The 19,132-nt window shown below is 34.1% G+C and overlaps 1 protein-coding gene and 1 pseudogene across 1 annotated transcript in view; one reads left to right on the forward strand and one right to left on the reverse strand.

Moving 5' to 3' along the window:
* The window catches only part of CDH12 (cadherin 12), a 1,058,455-nt gene that overhangs the window by 592,777 nt on the left and 446,546 nt on the right, over positions 1-19,132 (reverse strand). The window lies entirely within an intron of this gene.
* LOC121043008 (nucleoporin Nup37-like) lies at positions 11,986-13,314 on the forward strand (annotated as a pseudogene).

A 19,132-nucleotide genomic window follows, 5' to 3' on the forward strand; every position in this document is an offset into this window, starting at 1 on the left:
CAAGTGGTCTATTTTTTCATGTTGCAGTTAGTCATATTACTGCAGCTATTCCTCACTTGTATTATATCTTTATTTTATATTTTATTTCATTATTTTATTTTATCTTATTTTAATTCAATTTATTTTATTTTTATCCTCAAGTAAATTAACATACAGTGTAGTCTTGGCTTCAGAAGTAGAACCCAGTGATTCATCTCTTACATATGGCACCCAGTGCTCATCCTGAAGAGTGCCCTCTGTTATGCCCATCATCCATTTAACCCATGCCTGTCCCCCATCAACCCTCAGTTTGTTTTCTGTATTTAAGAGTCTCTTATGGTTTGCTTCCCTCTGTGTTTGTATCTTATTTTCTCTTCCCTTCCCCTATGTTCATCTGTTAAGTTTCTCAAATTCCACATATGAGTGAAATCATATGACATCTGTCTTTCCAGTTCCATCCGTGTTGCTGCAAATGGCAAGATTTCATTATTTTTCACTGCAGAGTAGTATTCCATGGTGTGGAATATACATACATACCACATCTTCTTAATGCATTCATCAGTTGATGGACATTTGGGCTCTTTACATATTGGCTATTGTTTTTTAGTGCTGTTATAAACATCGGGGTGCATGTGCCCCTTCAAATCAACATTTTTGTATCCTTTGGATAAATTCCTAGTAGTGTAATTGCTGGGATGTAGAATAGTTCTATAATTTTTTGAGGAACCTTCACACTGTTTCCCAGAGTGGGTGCACCAGTTTGCATTTCCACCAACAGTGCAATAGGGTTCCTGTTTCTCCATATCCTCACCAATATCTGTTGCTTCCTGAGTTGTTAATTTTAGCCATTCTGACTGGTGTAAAGCGGTATCTTGTGTGGTTTGGATTTATATTTCCCTGATGATGAATGATGTTGAGCATCTTTTCATGTGTCTGTTTGCCATCTGGATGTCTTCTTTGGAAAAAAAAGTCTATTCATGTCTTCTTCCCATTCCTTCACTGGATTATTTGTTTTTTGGGTGTTGAGTTTGGTAAGTTCTTTCTAGATTTTGGATACTAACCCTTTATCCGATATGTCATTTAAAAAAAAATAGAGAAAATGGGACATTTAGGCAAAACCACTGTATAGAGTTTGGATGTTTTGCCTGATGCTTCTTCCTCCTAAGCAGACCCATCCCAATATTCCATACAATGAAGCTTTTCTGTTTTCTCCCTTCATTCTTCCCACCCCACCTCAACTTCCTCCTTTCTCTAGCTTCTTGGTCTTCCTCCCCACTCTTTCTTCCACTTCTCTTGTCCCCTTCTCCCTCTTCTTTCTCCACTGTGCCTTTTCTTTCCCTCCTCTTCTCCCTTGTAGAAATGGGTATCTGGATAGGCAGGTGGGTATTCAGTTTCATCTATTCATACAAATATACTCTTCAGAGAATAAATGGAATGCTTTTGATCTGAACTTGATCTCTTAGTCATAAAACGAAAACCATCTAACAAATTGCTTGTATTCTATTTGCTATTTTTTTTCATTGTCTCTTTTATATTCCTATAATCAGTGCTTGCAAGATCTTTAGTAGGTAAATTAAGTTTCATTTGCTAAATTGCATTTAAAGAACTTCAAGAAACTGCTTTTTTCCATGAAGGTTTCCAATTATTGTAGAGCAAGAAAACCAGTATTCTTGTGTGTAAAGATGTAATACTTTATAAGATTGTGATATACTATATATTGCAGCGTATATGAACATAACCAGACATATAAAACACACAGAACACAATGGCCAGCATATATAATGTATTTGTAGCATTCAGGATTATGTTTAACTATGAGAAACAGACACTCCAGAGTGACCATAAACAAAACTCATCTCTCACGTAAACATGTAGATAGATATAGGTTAGCTAAGGAAGGTGCAGCAACTCTGCTCTCAAAAAGCCCTCACACATGAAGATCATCTTCTAGTTTGTGGTCTGTCATCCCTAGGGTGTAATCCTTGTCTTCATGGTCCAAGATAGCAACTAGATGTCAACCCACTACATTAACATTGCATGATGCAGGTTGGAGGAAGGAAAAGAATAAAAGGACAAAGGGTGCATTGTGTCTATTTTAACAAAGACTCCAAAGCTGTTCACCAAAAACACCTGCTTTCTTTCCAGCTTCTAAAACTAGTTAGATGGCCATACATGTCTTCACAAAAAAAAACAAACAAACAAAAAAAAAACAAAACTGGAAATACAGTCTTATTATGAGAAACTAAATGCAGAACTAAAATTTGAGGTTCTATTACTGTAAGGAAGAGTGATGGCAGATATGACTGGGATTGTTGGTAGATATTACTATAGTATTTACTAAATGATGCTAATTATTATTTATTTTATAACCTGAGAATGAGTTTCTGGGTAACATTATAAGATTGTAGAGCAAATTCTACATATTAAAGCTTCCTTCTAGTCCAATTCTGGAAGGAGATATTCTGAAACTTCTATAAGTACCTGTACATAAAATAGATATATTTTCATCTGTAGTGGAAATTCATTTGATTTCACTAAGAGTTTATCCTTCTCTCATGTAAAGTATAAATATTAAAATTAATTTGGAATATATACACGATAAATGGCTCACTGCAAGGTTTTCAGAGAAAGAATGCAAGAGAGAGAGAGATCTAGAAAACCATCACAATTATGTCATGTGCAAAATAACAAAGCTGTTTACAGCCAACTAACTGATGTGATTAAATCTATTATGATATAATAGTGTGTGTATATACATATATTTTCAGTTAAATTATTTGAACACTTACTATGTGCTGGGCCCTGAGTCAAGCACTCCACAAGCCTTATAACATGAGCAGATAAAGAAACTAAGGTAAAGAACAGTGAAAAGCTTGGAAGTCCAATGCAGGAGGGTAACTAGCTGTGTGATCCAAGTCTGTCTTGATTTTAAAGCATTTTCTTCTCTCCTCTAGCAAATCCACTTACCAGACTTAATGAAATCCCTTAGTAAGCTGAAAGAATAACCTTCCTTTAGGAATATGTTGGCAATTCCAAATTTATCTCAAAGCAAAATCACAGGTTCTTCAAGACTCCAAAATGTCTTCTTGAACCTTACACCATTTTGTCACATTATATCTTGACTGAAATTCAAGAACAGACCAACCTATTATCAATCCTCATATAAAACATCTTTATTATAATTCTGAAACTACTAATTTGCCTTGTTTGACCACAAATTTTCTTTCTGTGAATCAATATCCTACCTTTTCCTAAGTGTTTTATACTCACCCACCAAGGAAAACTTTATTTAAAAAAAATAAGAAAATATTAGATATAACTAGTTTTGCACACCTTTCTATAATGCTTAGAATTTTATTATTTTTCTTTTCTGTTGCTCCTGTCAGTACTATTCTACTATTTATTTTCATTGTAGTAATGTGTAAATCTAGCATTGTAGTCTGATTCAGTTAACAGTCCAGAAACTAAACATAAGTTTATTAGAGCAATGCAACAAAAACAATTTCTACAGAGATTACTCTTTTTTTTTCTTTTTTTGAAGTAAAGATACTTAATGCCAAGTTCTCCAGATTGGGATCTACTTAATTTTGGCTATACGAAGTTCTTATGATAAATTTGCAAGTTACTAGGTTGTATCTGTGACATTGAAAGTCAATGTATAATTAATTGGCCTGCTCAAAGTCATAACATCTTTGAATGAGAGATGAAGAGTATCCAATTAATACTGATGGCCAAATAATGAGATATTAAATACTGAGAGACACTAATTAGAACTCAATGCAAAGATACTTCCAGAATTATCCCAGAGTAATGTACTGGTTACAGTACCTACCATTTATCATGATCAAGACTGACTATTTTTACACTGGTCTTTTACATAGCCTCAAAATCTTTTTACTACTTAAGAAAATACTTTAAATACTTTCAATCCTAGTAGAGAAGTGATTTTCTGCCAAATTAATTTGTTAGAAGTAATCTCCCACTGACTTCTAGTGTACTCTTTTCATGCTCCAGAAAGCTTCGGCTTTCTGAGGTGTTCAGATTAATAGTGCTCCCAGTAATAACGGTGATCACTCAAACCTCACAAAGATCTCTTGAACTTCATGGCTCATAGCAGAGAGATAAAATATTTTTCAGTGATACATCTCTCAGGTAAAGAAAAACAGGACACTCATGGCTAACTTCTTCAAATTAAAGAGAAAAAAAAGAAATGTATCATTACACATAAATATCAGGGTTTGGAAAAATTCACTTGGAAAATGACTAAGAATTCACACCCATTTGAGTAGACTGAGATAAAAAATTCATGGGAAGATTTTAAAAGTCCAGTTTTACTTAACTAGCATTTTTCCTTCTCATTTTTTTCTGGGTGAAACAGTTATTGAAGATCAATTGTAAGACTACAGCTGTCTCTTCTATCTTCTATTGCCTATGTTAACTCTGAATAGGTACACTGCAACAAACTGTTACCAAGCAATTGAGAATCTGTACCTGGACTAAGTGGCTGCCACACAGTAGAAATAATGGCAAATGGGATTGTTTACCATTGTACATATTGGAGCAGCCAACAACGATTTGGTTTTGTGCTCATCGCCTACCAAGAAGCTAAATTTAGGGACTGTTTTTTTTGGTTTTTTGCTTTTTGTTGTTTTCTTGGCAAGTAGCTCACTTTCAAGCTCCTGTATGTTAAGCATTCTTTAGAGGTTTATTTATAGTATGTTGATTTTAAGTAAAAGAGAGTAAAAAGTAAATATTTGCCTGGCATATGACAACATGACCTATTTATAATAACACATATGAACATATGATATTAAGAAAGATTCCTATGCCCGCAGTGGCCTCAGAATCATAGTTACTATAGTCTCCATGGTTTTGCCTTTTTCCAGAGTGTCATCTTAGTAGAAACATACAGTAGTGTGAAGTCTTTTCAGAGTGGCCTCTTTCATTTGGTAATAATATGTGTCTAGATTTCTTCCATGTCTTTTCATGACTTGATAGCTCATTTATTTTCAGCCTTAATATTCCACTATATGAAAGTACCACAGTTTATTTATCCACTCACCTACTTATGGATATCTTGGATGCTTCCCTATTTTGATAATTATCAATAAGGCTGCCCTAAACACCTGTGTGCAGGTTTTTGTGTGTGTATATAAGTTTTTAACACTTTTGGACAAATATCAAGGAATATGATTGCTGGATCATAACGTAAGTCTGTTTACTTTTGTGAGAAATTGCCAAACTGTCTTTCAAGTGACTGTGCCATTTTGCATTCCCACCAGCAATGAATGAGATTTCTTGTTGTTCCATATCCATACCAGAATTTGGTGTTGTCTGTGTTCCAAATTTTAGCCATTCTACATAGTGGTATGTCATTGCTGTTTTAATCGATTGCATTTCCAAAAATATTTGGAAAGATAAAATATGCTTAACAAATAATTTACATTTTACATTTTCTAACACTGAGAAAATATTTTTTATTGTTTTTGATATCCCTTATATTGGTCCCTAATCTTATGCTTAAATTTATTCTCCAATTCTTTTCTTTTTATACTCTTCTTGATTAATTTTGTTTTGAATTGAGGCCTAGACCTTAAGTAAACCCACGTTTTCATCCTCTGTTCAATATTTTTTTTCTTCATAATCACAAACTCAAATTTCATTCATTATCATTCTGCTATATGTTTGTGTAATCACTCATTAATTCCACACACATTTATTCAATGCCCAGGTAGTACCTGATACAATTGTTGTACTGGAAATATTAAAGCTTGTATGAACGCATCCTTTGCTTCAGGAATTTACAACCTGATGGATTCAACAGATATGTAAATGAAAAATCACAATACAATATGATAAGTAGTATGACTGTAAAATTTTTAAATAAAAATAACATTTATTGGTCCCCTACCATGTCACAAAATCTGTAGAGTATTAATAAATATATTTTAAGTTTCACAACAAAACTATAAAATAAGCTTAATTTATTTAAGAAAATTAAGTACCTTCCCAAGGAAACTCAAAACATACTAAATGGTCAGGAATTCAAATGCAGACAGTCCGGCCATGGTGCAGGTATCCTTCATCTAATTGCACACACACATTTTACCTTTTGGAACTGATTTTTGAAATTCAAATGGAAACTGAGTTGTGGCATGAGTATGAAAACTCTGAACTCAGAATCATAACCTTTGAAACCTAAAATGAAGTTTATTTATTTTTAAATATTTATTTATTTTGAGAGAGGGAGAGAGCAGAAAGCACAAGCAAGAGGAGGAGAGAGAGAGAGAGAGAATCCCAAGCAGGCTCCCAGCTGTCAGCATGAATCCGGACATGGGGCTCAATCTCATGAACCATGAGATCATGATCTGAGCTGAAACCAAGAGTCAAACACTTAACCGACTGAGCCACCAGGTGCCCCTAAAATGAAATGTAAACAATATGCAGGAAGCTGTTGTATCTATTGTATATATTGTAAAGGAATCTATTTCCCCTACTAGACTATGCATTCTATATATATTCTGAGTCTTTCTCATCACTAATTTCTTCTTATGGCTAGAAATATATCCACCCCTAGAAACACCAATTATTCTTTACACTAAGAATGCACTAAATGTCTCTCAAAGGACCACAGAAACTGAAGGTGCATCAGAAATGACTCCACATCTATGTATAAGGCTATTCAGAATATACAATCTTTATGAAATGTTAAGATTTGTTGAAATATGGACATATTAGATAGAATTTGGGGAAATGATGGTGAGAAGAAAAAAAAGACAAAATCAAATCACATGAGGGAAATTAATTTTTCCCTCAAATAATTATAGCCTGAGTCTCTTAAAGTTCCATGTTTACTGGGAATTTCTCTCCATATATTTTCTCTCCATATGTAGACATCATATCAACATTTAAAAATATATACCAAATACAAATTTCCTCCTCCATTTTAATTTCCTTTCTAGACTTAAATTGACCCCCTTTTCCATTGACTTGCTGAATATTTCCATTTGGGTATGTTACAGGAGCATTAAATAAAATATATTCAAAATAGACCGCATCATCTTACTCCCTAAATGGTCTTTTACCTCTACTCTTCTCAGTTAAATAGGATAATCATCAACACAATCTATCATAATGCATTCTCATAGTCCTTGCATCTTGACATTATATTAGCTATACAATATCATGGATTGTATATAATGTCACTGAACAGAAGATTTATTATCTAAGCTTTTTCACATTCTTAATTCCATTGCCCACCTTAAAATTATATATTTCATGACTGTAAATATCACTGGAGTTTTGGAAATTCTATTTGGAGAACTCCATGATATGGGAACTACATTACTAAGAAAATCATTGGAGAAGGTAGAAGGAGAAAGAGAAGAGAAGGGAAAGGGGAGGAAGAAAGAAAGAGGCTATGGGAAGAAGCAGGGAGGGGTGGGGAATGAGTAGAAGGAGGAGGGAAAGAAAAACAGAAGAAACAAAAAAGAAAGGTTTTCTATAGTTGCAAAGTTTAGGGGAAAAATTCTTAGGTTGTTCTCCAAGTTTTGTAATACCCAAGATTCCAATATACACAGTGCCAATAAGTTTTTACCTTAAATGTACCCAAGATTCCAATCATTCTTAGCACATACAAATTTATCTTTGTCAAAACTAGCTTTTCCAAATATGTTGGAACAAAAAAAAAAAAATCTTTTTTTTTTTCTTTTCTCATAAAGATTACTTAATGGAACATTTGTTTGGGATTGATGATAGCTCAATCCCTAAATTAGTTGTGTGTTTATTATCCCATAATTTTTTAAGGCTAGTAAAATACCTCTGAATGTCTAGTAACTAGCAGAGTGAATGGCAAATAAGGTGTACCCGCCTTCACATAGAAATGTCTTAACACTGATTCTAAGCTAAATTCAAAATTTGCTTCCTCCTGAAACCTTTTCCAGATCCATCAGACCTACTCAGGCCTCCAGTCTCATACACTTTCATTAGACTTTGTACTTTCTTTCCAGAGTCTCTTTCATAATTTTAATTGAACAATTAACTATAGTATTATTTGCATCATTTTTCCCTAAAGATACCAATTCTGACAAAATGATCATTGTATCCCCAGCACTTAGTGCAGTTCACAGGATTTAGCAGATGGCCAATTATATATATATATATATATATATATATATATATATATATATATATATTACTGACTGAATAGAGACATTGAAGCTCTGAGAGTTGACATGACTGTCTTCAACAGAACTAAATTAACAAGTTTAAGCAAGAGTCCAGATCTAAAACATAGTTCACAATTCTTTAGTCTAGACTTACATTTTTCAATATAGTAACTGCAAGGCACTTCTGACTATCTGAACCTGAATTTAAATTAAATGAAATGTAATTAAAATTTGGGGGCCTTATTCACACTAGCCACATTTCAAGTGCTCATTGTCTTATGTGGCCAATGACTAGCATACTGGACCGTGCAGAAGAATTTTTCAATCTTTGCAGAAAATTCTACCAGATAGCATTGCTCATACTAGATTTTATCAAACAGAGTGTGAAAAAAAACCTAGTAAATTACTCCTCTCTTGAAACTGAAATACTAATCACATCTACCATATTATTGTATCTAGCTAGGAATTCTTTACTTTCAAAAGAGTTATTATTTTTAAAAATCCACAAAAATCTCAAAAATAACATTTGAGAAGTAAATTTAAATCCAGCAGTGTCACTATTTACTTAAAAATAGTATAAATATGGTAAGACAATGAACCTCTGATTTATCTATGCTGATGACAGACAGAAATAAATTAGGTTCATTTTGATAGGAGAGATTTAATTAAGACAAATAATTTGACACTGCTTATGTCTACAAAGCACAATGTAAATTGAGGATCAGGCTAATTTGATGACCATGAATAAGCCAATAAAAGAAAGGATAAAAAAAAAAAACTATTACCTCCAATATCAATTTGGGATATAGAAGTTGACTCTATCTGGTTAATACAATTATTAACTTGTAGAGTTAAAGCCAAGGATGTTCGGACAGTTAAAATGTATATTTTTCAGAAATAAAAACTGACTCCTTACTTTGGCAAAATACATAAATAATGGGAAAATATTATTCTTTACATTTAAGAAATACCTTAAAATTCATTGTTTCGAGAAAATGTTTACCAAATTCAAAACCACTAAATAACATTTAAGAAACTATTGTAATGTGGAAATGTAATATGGAAATGTAATGTGGAAATGGGTCAAAATGGGTTTGGTGTATTTAGTGAATGATTCAGGATGGAAAAAAAAAACTCAGCAATTTTATCAATTTACATATTACCAAATTGAGAAGTTCTTTGACATTTCAAAACTATCAACCTCAATGGAAGCAAAAGACATTTCTCTTTCAAAATACAAAGGCCTCATCCCAATAGATCTCAAGGACACCCAAGTCAGGATCCTATTGAGAGTGTTCTTGGAAATTTACCTTGTAATGTCCTTTCAGAAAATAACCACACAGAAAATCTGAGGTAGTTATCAGCTGCACACATCAAATAAGCATGTGGAAAAATGGGTAGTCTCCAAAATAAAAAGGGTGGTGAACAGAATTTTAAAAATATCGTGAAAAAGTCTAACATTTTCTGAGTTTTCTGAAAGAATGTGATGTTCTTACATGTGACCTGAATCAAGCAGTATCATCTAGGTGCTTCTAGGGAGCTTGAAGATTCTCTTTACTAATGAACATGTGCCAATTTTAATGTGATGAGGGAGCATTATGAAGACAACTAATTTCTTGTATTCTTTTCCTGTATAAATTTGCATTAAAACTGTCACCATTGAGACAACAGAAAAAGAACAATTATCATCACTGACCTCATCATCATAGTACTGATGAGAACCAACTCTGCTCAGAAGTTAAAACCCACAAGAGGGAGCAAAATGTGCCATGATGAGATCCATCACTTTGGCCTTTAGGTTCTTTTGAGCTGAAGGCAATGAAGACCCAGCAGACTCAGGACAAACTTTTTACCTCTCCTTTAATGCCTAAAAGGATTTAGATAGGAGCCTGTACCAGGAAGACAGTTATAAACAGAGATAACTTTATTTATAAGACTTATCTGTATGGCATGGTATACCTCTGTTTACCAAGCATTTCCTCTTCTCATCTTCACCTGAATAGTCTTCCTCTTCTTTGAAGTTCCAGACCTTTACTTTCTCCTTAGCTCAAGACTGTACATAAGCCCCAATTGCCTGATTGCCTTTGAGTTTTTGTGTCTTTGTGGGCTCCCCCTCTATATGTACATCATTAACTTTGTTCTCTCCTATTGTTCTGTCTTACGTCGATTTAATTATTACACCAGCTAGTAAATGTAGAATGGAAGAAGGGAAAAGTTTTTTGCCCCTAGATCTATGTCAGAGAGAAGAGGAATTTGTGTCTGATGTTCATCCTTATGGATATAAGACTGGGTTCTTAAAAATAGGCTAGTATAATGGAAAGTAGTAGAGGACACATGTAGAATGGTGTGCCATTGAAGTATGCGTAGCATGGAACAGAAAGCAAATTTAAAAAGTTTTGTGCATGGGATTCTTCCAGGCTGTACAAATAACAGAAAAAGCTCGATAAAGAAGTGGGAACTGAGTTGTTCCTTGAACTATAATAAAGGAGAAGTTTAAAATGCGAATTAACATGCAGGAAGATGTATGTTTGATCTGGATTTACTGACTGTTAATGCAAAATGCTGGAACAGATATTCTCCACAATTAATTATGATAGCCACAGTCCATTTAAAATGGGAAATCAGGGGCGCCTGGGTGGCGCAGTCGGTTAAGCGTCCGACTTCAGCCAGGTCACGATCTCGCGGTCCGTGAGTTCGAGCCCCGCGTCGGGCTCTGGGCTGATGGCTCAGAGCCTGGAGCCTGTTTCCGATTCTGTGTCTCCCTCTCTCTCTGCCCCTCCCCCCGTTCATGCTCTGTCTCTCTCTGTCCCAAAAATAAATAAACGTTGAAAAAAAAATTTTTTTTTTTAAATAAAATGGGAAATCATTATCCTTTTGAACCTCCTCTATCATCCAAGTCAATTCTAGTCTCTAAGTTTGTATCAGTTCCCCACTGCCACTGTAACAAATTACCACCAACAGGATTTTTAAAACAACATCAATATATTACCTTACAGTTCTAGAGGTTAGAATTCCAAAATCAGTTTCACTGGACTAAAATCAATGTATCAGCAGAAACACGTTCCTTCTGGATTCTCTAGAGGCAAACGACTTTCAGCCTTTAGAAAGACTGCCCTTTTTCCTTGGCTTGTGTCCCTGTTTTAACCTAACCTCTGTTTCCATCCTCACATCACCTTTGACTCTGACACTCTGCCTCCCTCTTATAAGGACCTTTGTGATTATATCCGGTCATCCTGGATAACCCAGGATAATCTTTCTATTTCAATATCCTTAGATTAATCACATCTGCAAAGTACCTTTTCCCATGTAATGTAAAATATGCCTTACTTTATAACACAACTATATATAGTGGATCTGCATTCACTCTGTGAATGATTTGATAATATCTGGTATCTGCTCCAAAGTATATTTGTAAATATTTGTGAATATATACACATATATTTAATTATTCTGCTTTTGTTTTTAAATTTGAAAAAAACAACTCCCTTGCTTGATAGCAACTCCTTTGCTGGAGGGCTAGTTTTAAAGCTAAGAAGCTGATTTATCTATCTGAAAGTATTTTCTAGAGGTGAATCACATAACCTTTCATGGATGACATTTTTTTTCTTGGTATGAACCAAATATACAATGCTAGAATAAAAGGAATGTGGCAATAACCTGGAGGTCATGAGCTTGAAAATCTACAGAAATGCTTAAAATATGTTTTACATTATTCTACTATTTTAATTGTGGATTTTGACTGCTTAATCTAAAACTAAGTCATTGGTCTTATTTTGTAAAATATTCCCTTCTAATCATTCCAACTGAACATTCATTGAATTAACAATTTTTTTTTACTGTACTCCATTTACTACAAGCACACACATAATAGTAAAATCATAATATAGGTATATATTGTACATTTCATTATTTTCATTTTAATGAAACCCAGAATAATGAGGAAAGGGGATTTTAAAGAAATATAAATACCCCAATGCCCCCATTTCGTGATCTTGTCCAGTAAAAGGTTATTTTATTTTTACAACTGTTCAAGTATTGACATACAAGATGAAGCAAGACGCCACAAGAAATGCTACCTACAATGTGGATCATGAAGGTTATGTGCATGTGGTAGGATTTAATCTCTTTGAGAGTAGGGATTCAGGAAATCTTAATTGCATATGGCGGCAGTAATTATGTGGTCATTGGCAGGTGTACAGTTCAGATATTGTACAGACATTGAAGGAATTCAGTATAAAACACTATGAACATTTCAGCATGGTGTCAGAGTCGATGGCATAGCTTGGAGCCCAGAAACTAGATGTGATTCATCGCCTCCAATAATCAAATTTTGTACTTCAGCTGCTGATATGAAACTAAGGTTATTGACTTCAGATCTTCAAGACAAAAATGAATACAAGGTTTTAGAGGGCCATTCAGATTTCATTAATGGTTTGGTGTTTGAGCCCAAAGAGAGCCAAGAAATTGCAAGTGTGAGTGATGATCATACCTCAGGATTTGGAAGTTGGAAGGAATGCAGACAGCTCATTTTGTTCTTCATTCCCCTGGAATGAATGGCATCCTGAGGAACTTTAAAGCTGATGGTTGCAGAGAAGGGAACAAGCCAGTTTTATGATCTTTCAGCTCAACAGGCTATCTTATCTCTTGAATTGAACAGATGCCATTAATGCCAGCCCACTGGTGCTTCAAAAACACCTTCAAAGTTGGAGCTATTTCAGGAAATGACTGGTTAATTTGGGATATTACTCGAACCAGTTATCCTCAAGATAAGAGACCTGTCCATATGGATCAAGCCTGCTTATTCAGGTGGTCTACAGTTAATGAGAACTTGTTTGCAACCACTGGTTATCCTGGCAAAATGGCAAGCTAGTTTCAAATTCATCACTTAGGACACCCTCAGCCTGTCCTCACTGGTTCTGTAGTCATCAGATCTGGCTTTTCCTGGAATAGAATTCTCTCACTATGTGCCACTGGAGGATGGCACAAGTTGTTTTGGGTAACTGAAATGTAAAACAAATTTTCTGTGTACCTTAGTCCATAGACTTTGTATTTTTAATACATACTTTGGAGAACTCCCTATTTTTATGTCAAATATAGTGTAAGCTCTAGAAATGTCCCAATTGTTGCTTTTGTTAAATAAAATGTTAATGGTTTGAAAAAAAAGAAAAAAAAAGAAATATAAACAACAGAATATCCACATATTAATATCAAAATATGGATGTTTATCACCATTTCAATAAAAACCAATTGTCTTAAAGATTTGTTTCCTAAAATATTTTAATTCACTATTTGATACTTCTGGAATATAATCAGCAGATTAGTATAAATAATGATGTCTATCCCTTGATTTAAGATTCTAAGAAAATCAGTTTGTCTCCCATAGTGAAAGAAATCACAGCTACTCTGAAAAAGGATGATTTATTATAGCTGTGGTTAAACTCAGGATCCCATTGTAAAAAACAATACTGAAAACTCAAACATTTTATATAATCAGGAAAATTGTGGGAAAAATGATTCATATAATAGACTCCAAAATTAGTATTTTTAATTTTTGATAATTTATTCAAAGTTAAGGCAGTTAGTTAATAGATGGCATTAAAATCCTGGCTTGTTGAAAAAAAAATTATGGTCCAAATATACCTTCAAAAGTCAGTGACTGCCTTCCCCCCACCCTTTTTTTTATTTTTGCAATTTTTCTGTGTATGTCTTTTTAGAGAATCAGGACAATTTTCTTCTGGCTTTCTAACTATGATTTCAAACTCAAGTAATTATGTTGTGCTTTCCATGATTCCTTCTGGCTTTCTAACTATGATTTCAAACTCAAGTAATTATGTTGTGTTTTTCATGATTCCAAGTATAATTTTAGTTGTAAAATGTCTACTTATTAAATATTCTTGTAGCAAAATAATTACATAGTAAAGAAAAGCAACTCAAACACCAAAAAAGAAATGATGAATTATTGCTTCCAACAACTAAGTAGTATTCCTATCTCATTGTATACATTTTTGGAGAATGGAACTTCTACAAAAGTGAGGTCTGAAGTTTTCATCCATGTGTGAAGAGTCTGAGAATGACTGGAACAGGGGACACAGACATGGCTTTACTTATAGCTGTTAGCAATAAAAACTTTAAATGCTTGGTTCCTGGATGTAAAGAGAGGAAATGCAAGAGATTTTTTCTCCAAGGAAGTCTAAAAACACAAGAGTAGTTATTTTATAAAATAGGATCCTAATGACAAACTGAGTGGCTATATTTAAAATGCCACTTTCATAGTATGTTACTCATGATTACATTATTATATTTATTCATTAAATTATAAAAGACTTTTCAGTAGAGAAAATAACACTGGTGAATGGAAGAAAGGTACACAAAATAATCTATAATATACTACCTTCTGGCTCTGATTTTGCTTACCTTTCCTACCCATTTTTTCTACTTTGGCCCCCTCATTGCTTTCTTTTCCTTTTATGTATTTGCATTATTAAAAGGCAAAATGAATAGTATGAGGCACAGATATGACTGAGGTCTCAGTGACTTCTATTTACATCCAATTGTGACACAAGATAATTTCTGTGATATTCCTGCATTTCATTCTCTTAATATTGCTGTGATTATGTGTGGGTATAATCAGGCATCTCAGTTTAAGGCTACACTCCATTTGTAGCCATCTACTTGGAGAGGATAATGAGATTTATCCACAGTGAATCAGTGAATCAGAGTCTTGAGAATGGATAAGGAGTCTGGAGTCTAATCATAGGTCATCTTTGACTGGAAGCTGTTGAGAGCTGAAGGGAAATCAGTGTTCTATTCAAGGTGTATTCTGGTTCCAAACTTGAGTATGTATATTGTAAGTGAATTATCAGTGTAATCATTTTAAGTCAGTTGTGATGTAAACAATCCCAACACAAATTATTTATCAACACTGTGTAGTTGAGACAGCATATTGAATGCTTTAGTGATAGCATAAGTAGTGCACAGGCCAACTTTCATTCAAATTCAATTAAACATTATTTGTGGACCTCTTCACTGCTGACACAACGCTCATGTGTGCAAAAGCAGATTTAGTGAAAAAGTCCTATGTTAGACAGCTTGTATGCATATCTATAGGAGCAATCTTATTCGAAACAGAAGTCTAGATAAAGATTATCGCTGAATTTCAAATGATTTTCTTATGATTTGTTTCCTACTCATTGACTTTCTATTCAGCCTAACACACCAACACAAAATTTCACTAGGCTATACATTTATGAATTATCTTGCAGGGAAGGTTCAAGGCAGCCTTAATAATTAATAAGTAACTGTTGAAGATGAGGCTTAGGCTGTCACATGTAAAATGAGCCCATAGTGACTTGTGAAATCCTAAAACTATCATGAAAATAAAAAGTAGCACCAATTATGTGTACAAGTTGATACTTAAGAGGTTTCATATGACAGTTTTCAAATAAATAGCATATTGTGAATGTAAGACAAGTAGGCTTAGAGATTTATTAATCAATTCAATTTCCATAACATGAACCAGAAAATGTAAAGGGATTTAATTCCATGCTGTATTTGATTTAAAATATATTTTCAAATTATCAAGCTCCATGATACAAATACATTAGAATAACACAATTATATTTATCCCACTCAGGTTATATACATTAATCCATTGTTATTAGGGAAAAAATGTAACTTGTTTAACTAGTACGAGTTAAATAGATATGAGCCATCAACTGAGGGATTTGAAATTATATTCCAGATCTGGTTTTGGTTCTAAAGGCTCTTCATTTTCAGAGATAACAAACTTCCTTTTCCTGATACATACACATACACATATATGTACATTCATATACATGTATACTATATATGTATGCATGTATGTTTTAAATGCAAACCAGAACTTTGGCATATACAAAAGAAAGAGGTAAGGTTTTAATGATTTCAAGAAAGTGTAGAATAATGATGGTATTGAACTGCTTTTCACTTTCAAACCAAATTAGAAGCTGTAGGAAATAAAATAATGATAATGGGGCTCTTTAATTAAAATAACCAATTAAAATCATACAACTACCAAGAGGAAAAAATATATAGTAAAAATGATACGAATCTGTAATATCTTAAATTGAGTTTACTTTGGAATGCCACTGAAACTCAAATATAATATGATTTTCCAGGCAGTGATTTTGCTGTGAATATGCACGCATGCGTGTACAAACACACACACACACATACACACACACACACACACACACACACACACACACACACAGTGAATGAATGAATGCTGAGGCTGAATAAACAGGATGACCAAACTACACACACAAAGGACATAATAAGAATACAACTCTCTTCTCTCCCCACCCCAACACCCACTTTACCCAAGTAAGCTATTCTGTGGAATTCATCCTTTCCTTCTCCCTGGATGAAATCTAGGGCATGGAACAAGGAATATTCTGATCACATTTAGATAATTAAAACCTGTGCTTAATCAACAGAAATTGCACTTTAGTTCAGTCAGTTTTTATAACTGATATATCCTGTCATGTGTAAAAACAAATATATATTAAAAAAAAAAAAAAAACTGCAGCCTCTTCCTTCCTACATCCAAATATCCCTCACCACCTCCAAAGACAGAAAAAGGATGAAACCTGGAGGAGAGATGAATGAAGGGCAGGAAAGCTATACTTTCGCACCATCGTGGTGATCTAGCAACCGTACCCTGTGGGCATGAATGCTCTATGATGGTTGGCCTTTCTTTCAGGTGGCACTGTGTCAATTCCTTATCGCTCCCTCCTCAATCCTAAAATCACCTGGGTATCCTACATGAAGTTTCTTCTACATAGACAGACGTGTTCTTTCACAGACAAATTGGTGGGCTACCTACATGTCATTTGTAAGCTGCGTAGCATCCCAGGGTTTACTTCTAGCTTCCTTCCCCTGACATCACCTAGCCTTCCTCGAATGACACAGGGTGTCTCTCTCTAAGGTTTCCTGAAAAATACTCACCCATCCTCTGTTCTAAGAAATGCTGGACAAGCAGGAAGTCCCCACTCAAGCAACTTCTATTCATTCTGTCCATGCAACAATTGCCAGTCCTAAACTCTCAGCCTGTGGAATGTCTGACATATCTCTTGTGCCCTTGAAGTTCAGGAGATATATGCCAGTTCTCCAAACAGACACATCAAAGCCACTCTCCCTGGGTTTGTGGGTCTAAAATGAACTGAAGCACTTCCAAAAAATCCTCTCTGGATCTCAAACTCTGTGACTACTTCAATATTGAATCTTCTATAACTTCCAAAGGGTAAAGTGCCAAGTTTCAAAACCAGTATCTTATGAATACTTTTGATAGCACTGTCTGGGGTGGTATTTGAAAACATGTGGATAACTGATTTACATTATCTTCAACCAAAAATGAGACTGAAAAGCCTCCACTTTAACACCTGTTCAGCTCCTTTGTAGTTTATCTGTATGTAGCTTGGGCAGAATATTTATAAGCAAATATAAAAATTAAAAGATAGGAAGGTTTCCTTCTTATATAGAAAAGTTCTTACCTAGAAGGAACCCAGAAAGAATCAAACATTGCACATGGTGTGTAGGTAAGCAACACCAGAAATAAACCTTTGGATTTGCTGAATACAGCCATGTTCATGCAATGGGTTGATTTATCTCTTCAAACTATGTATTTTTCAAAATCACTTGTATTCAAATAATGACCATCTACAACATACCCATAACATGTATATATTTCAAATTTGAAAGTATTCTTCAAGTTTTAATCATGGAATATGAAGATTTAATAATGTAACTTCTTAGGTCTAACCAGATTAAAATATAAATAACCAATCAATTGAAATAACCAATTTCCATTTCTGAGAGCTATCACTAAAATAAATGTTCGTCTCCCTAATAAGTGTGTTCCCTATCAATAATGCTAACCACAAACATACATATGAGAAATTCCTTCCTTGCATTAGCATGTAGTTTCCAACATGTACTCTTTTATACTGCAAAGGAATGTTTATTCTCTTATATTACTGAACACAGTAATTATGCGATAGAAGGCTATGTTCTTCTTGCATAAGGCCCTAATTCCAGAGGTTTACCTAAGTTTTTAGGTGTTGTTTTCCTATCCATAGACTACTCTTCTTTTTTTTTTTTAATTTTTGTTATTAATGTTTAATTTATTTTTGAGAGAGAGAGAGAGACAGAGTGTGAGCGGGTGAGGGGCAGAGACAGAGGGAGACAAGGAATCTAAAGCAGGCTCCAAGCCCCGAGCTGTCAGCACAGAGCCCAACGTGGGGCTCGAACCCACGAACTGCTAGATCATGACCTGAATGAAGTCGGACGCTTAACCAACTGAGCCACCCAGGCACCCCATAGACTACTCTTCTGTATTCAACTTGTTCCAAATATGCTTCGTTACACAATTCTCTACAGTTAATTATTAGACAAGTTACTCTAGTATGGTTTGGTTACTTTTGTCAATGGAGACATACTGGCAGAAAGATCTAAAGAATAATTGTAAAGAACAACTTTTCACTCATTCGGTAACAACACCAAGACCTGTAAAATAAAGTACAAATGAATATATAGTAACAAGCTTCATACATGGCAAATGTCATCTCATTTTAAAAATCCTGAATGGATATATAAAATTCTGATGTATTTAATAAGGGGAGATATGGACACAGGAAGGAAACTTATTTGTGTATTAAAAAATAAATATTGGGTGAAACCACATGTATAGGGACCAGTTCTAAAATTATGAGCTAGTACCTATAGATATATGAGTAATCTTTTAATAAATTACTTTTCTATTTGGTTTCCTTAATCATTAGAAAGTTCTTTTAGATAACTCTTTATGATTGGCTAGCAAATGAAAACTATTGCCGTTTGTCAATTTTCCTCGTATTTTCCAACTTTTGAAGGCAAATTAAACAAAATTAAACAGGACAACAAGAACGTATTTGAGAAATAAACTTGCGGAAGATGGCAGCGTAGGA

Source organism: Herpailurus yagouaroundi, unplaced genomic scaffold (genome assembly GCF_014898765.1).
Source record: "Herpailurus yagouaroundi ecotype Mexico unplaced genomic scaffold, PumYag 29, whole genome shotgun sequence".
Lineage (NCBI taxonomy): Eukaryota > Metazoa > Chordata > Mammalia > Carnivora > Felidae > Herpailurus > Herpailurus yagouaroundi.